Source organism: Miscanthus floridulus, chromosome 3, assembly GCF_019320115.1.
Source record: "Miscanthus floridulus cultivar M001 chromosome 3, ASM1932011v1, whole genome shotgun sequence".
Lineage (NCBI taxonomy): Eukaryota > Viridiplantae > Streptophyta > Magnoliopsida > Poales > Poaceae > Miscanthus > Miscanthus floridulus.
The window spans coordinates 13,796,719-13,800,890 of record NC_089582.1 but is presented as its reverse complement, the minus strand read 5'-3'; the positions used below and the strand labels follow the sequence as shown (position 1 = coordinate 13,800,890).

Genomic DNA, 4,172 nt, shown 5'->3' with positions numbered 1-4,172 from the left:
CGTCGAGCAGCACGGCGTCATCGGTGGGGGCAGCAGTGGCTAGGGGCTAGGCGAACGCGGCGGCGCTGGATGCCCTGAGTGGAAGGCATCTGCGGACTGTGGCTAGCTAGTTTGAGACGCACGTGAGAGTGAGCCAGCGAGGCACTTGTCGGACAAAGGACAAAAACTCAATTACAAAATTACCCTCTACGAAAAAAATTACATTTTATAAATACTCTTTGTCAGATAGTTAGCTAGAAAATAATACAGATGAAAGTACTTGGAAGTACCAATGGTACTTTTCCAACCATGTCCAAATACATAGTGTTAGTTAAGACAAAACTCAAGACAACATGAGGGCTAAAACTGAATTCACGCTAATTTCAATCATACATATAGAGATCAGTCGTGTACAGAAATACAGCATAGCAAACTACAAACCGAATATTCACATCCGGGCATGAAAAAGTAGTTTTTATTTGTCTGACAACGTTCTTTGAAGCGCGGACCTTGACAAATTTTAAAACTATATATATAAGACGGCCCCCCGAAATTGAAGTAATGAGCTCGTACATAAATAAGTCTAAGCACAAATCAGTCGCCACCTTTGAACTTCTACCGCTTTCTCTTAGAAACCCTCCGGCTGGGTCTTGGCATGGCCTGCAGAGTAACGACTGCAGCACCATGCGTGGATAACCACCACAGATCATAATCTGTGGGTTCTGGTTCATGGACCAAATAATCGAGCGCATCTGATCTTGCTATCTCCTCCAGTTGTTGCATACTACCACCGCTTCTATCTTCCTGTTTGCCTCCATACTTAATAAGAATCATCTCGTTGGAGAATAAAGACCAATGGGGCACAAAACCCCCGTGCAGAACCAGAGGTGCGTTACGCAAGTTGTTTTTGGGCGCTGAAATGTAGCAACTAAAATAGATCCTAATAACTGGCTCCGGAATTTCTATTGATGACTTGTTAGCTAGAGTTCCGCAGCTATTTCCATTGCAACATATTGGATCAGGGCGGAAAAAATCTGTAACACGTCTGGGTGGAAGAACATAGGAATGGAAATTGTCCTGCAAATTAGGCAGCAGCGTGAGTTCTCCTATTGCAGATTCAGCCACAAGCTTGAACTGAGATGTCAACCGCTGGACACCTGTATGATATCGGTGTCTTCGGAGATTCGTAGGTTCATATCTATAAAAAAGTGTTCCTCAAGCTTCCTAAGATCATTATATTCATAGCGTAGTGTGACCTCTACGCCACGCCCTTCCACAATCACGGGATGTAGGTCTAAACTGAGGGATTGGCTTGGATTCTTTACGATTTGACACCTGAGACTTTTCCCTTCAAGAAGATGCCTAAGAAATGGATAGAGGAAGGTGTCGTGCCGGAGTGGACAGCGGGACTCCACCTCTGCTACAAACTTTTCAGCCCAGTCTGCATACCTCTCAAATATTTGGGCAACGGAGGAACTCAACTTTTTCTCCTTGCCCAAGCCAACAAGAGAAGAGATGGAGAAGTTTGCAGCACTGTCGACAATCCGTTGAAGGTAGGAGGAACTCCTTTCCACAACATGGCCATCGTTCTCATCCAGCGGCTTGTGCTTGTTGAGCAGTTCTATCCCCTCCATATAGACTCTCTTGAGAACCTTCCTGCTACGTAGGAAGGAGATATATGTGGTTGGTATCCTCCCTGTCTTCTCAAGGGCAATATCCAAGCGAGAGAGTGCAATCTCGAGCCTTGCGATTGTGTCTGCTCTGGACACTGTGCTCACACCCTCCTCAACGATGGCTGAAGGTAGTGCCATCAAGTTACCGTGCAGCTGTTCAAGATACAAAATAATGAGAGCTGTACTTTGACACAAATATATGAAGCTTGAATTCCAAATGATATCTTACTATCTTACTGAGAAGAAACATTATTATAGACCTTTCTTGTTAATGAAATTAATTATCACGAGACAGGTTAGAAGAACTGATAAATTTGTAAACCTCTTGCAAAAATAAATGCATCCCGCCAATGATTTGTTATACTCTAATTGTCACCAACAAAAATAGCTGTTGGATCTATTTTGTTTTCTAAAAAATTATCCACCTCTGCTGTTATGAAAATACACAAAAGTAAACCCCCCCCCCCCTAAATCTATCAAAATTTCCCACATTTAACCTATATCACTATGAAGAATAACCTGAAGTAATCCATAATCTTCTTGTCAATTACCCATCTATGCCATCATGATTTTGTATTTAGGTGAGTTGTATACATGGGTATTAAAATAATGTAAAGTAATCCCATCTATTCTGTTATATAAATAATGTAAAGGAATCCCCTCATTTGTGCATCTAAATATCTCACATATGTTACTGTATAAAAATAGCCAACAATAACCCTTTGTATTTATTACATCTAAGTTATGTACCATTATAAAAAAAATTAACCCATTAACACAAAAGTCAATAGCAAAAAGCTAACTGCCAAAAGGTCAGCTTCTTGTTCCTTCATAATTCACTTTTGTTATTACTGTAATGGAGTATTTTATTTGAGTTGCCATGTTCTTGAAGCAACCTACTGCACCATTAGCATTTTTCAATGCTCGAAAAAAAGGCAGGAAGACCTCTTTCATGTTTATTTTTGTTTGATAATTGAAGTCCTTTTTCATGTTAGGGAGAGAAGTCTATATATTTTTGGCCATTTAGCTATTGCTCAAGTATGTTTTTGGCCAAACAACTCTAAAACTAGAAAGTTTTTACCACTAAGCTATCAGTATCTAACAAAATTGGTCAAATTGTACAAAAAATACTGTCATCTCCGCCTGTTGATTTAACAAAAGGAGCTACTGCTTTATCTTGAGGTGCACAAGATCTTGAGTAATATATAGGGAGAATTATCTATTTGGCACTGAAACAAATCAGTCTTTCTTATTTGGCATGAAAAAAATCGAACTTTCTTATCTGACATCAAGTTCAAATTTCCTTCCCTAAATGGCACTACCGTTCATTTTATCCATTCATCTGTTAGTGGACTGTTTGGACCATGTCAGTTTTTTACCAATATGACCAAAATAACCCTCTTGTACTCGCACAGGCAAAATTTCTCTCCCCGACTCCAACTGCCCCGAGCGTTCCTGTCTCCCGCGGCGTTCTTCTCCGTAAAAAAACCAAACCCTAGATCGATGGAAGGAGGAGGAGAGGATAATGGAGCAGAGGATCCCACGGCCGGCGGCGCCTAGCACCAGCTGTGCACGTCCTTAGGCGGGGGTGGGGGTGGGGGGGGGGATCACTTGGTGGAGCCAAGCCGCGGCGGGGCGGGCCGGCGCTCTAGCCAGCTCGCGGCGCGGCGGCCTCGCTAGCCGGCAGCCGCAGATCCTGGCGCACAGATCGCCGGGCAGCGTCCCCAGACCGTGGTTCGTCGCGCAGAGGTCAGGCACGAGCAATAGAAGCTGGAAAGGTAACAAGGCTGGCTATGCATAACTATGAATTCCCGAACACTTGCTTTGACCCTTTTTTGCTTGACCATCTGCCATCCCTCTAAAAGGAAATATGCCCCTAATAAGTTAAGTTTTCTATTTGCAGTTGAACTGCTCAAGTTTTGCATTAATGTACTTGTATGCAGTGTGCCAATTCCTTTATCACAACCAACCGTAGCTTTATTTTGAGGTGCACAAGATCTTGAGTAATATATATGGCACACAAGCTTGGGATTCTGATGGAATAAATGTAAGCCTAATATTTACCTTAGCTCTAGATTGCAGCAGCCGCGCGCGTGTGGAGCACCAGCTGCACCCCGATCACAGCTTCGCCACGGAAGGAAGGGTCCAGGTCTCCAAGATAAGGTGAGCTCAGGAAGAGAGTAGTTAAGTTGTGCACTGCTTGTGTTCAGCGAGTGGGACGACCAAGCTTTTATAGTAGTATATAAGAGTGGAGGAAGGAGGTCCATTATTGTTTTGGGCCCAGTGTGCGAACAAGTTGGATTGGGTGCCCTTGAAATGAGCAGGAAAGGTCAGGGAAATGCAGATGATATGGGTCTGTTCCTAGGAGGAAGCTGCAGCGTAAATTTGAGATGTCAATAATTGCAAGCCTTTGGTAGCAGCCCCAACTGTCTGTGCTCTCTGATATATAATAGTCGTAGGAACAAGCACAGAAAGAAACATTTCTCTGTCATTGTGCTATCCTCATAACGGTAAAATAGC

The 4,172-nt window shown here is 43.1% G+C and overlaps 1 pseudogene; it reads right to left on the bottom strand.

The window, feature by feature from the left end:
• Nucleotides 1–457: 457 nt before the first annotated feature.
• On the bottom strand, nt 458–3,842 carry LOC136545036 (uncharacterized; annotated as a pseudogene).
• Nucleotides 3,843–4,172: the final 330 nt, after the last annotated feature.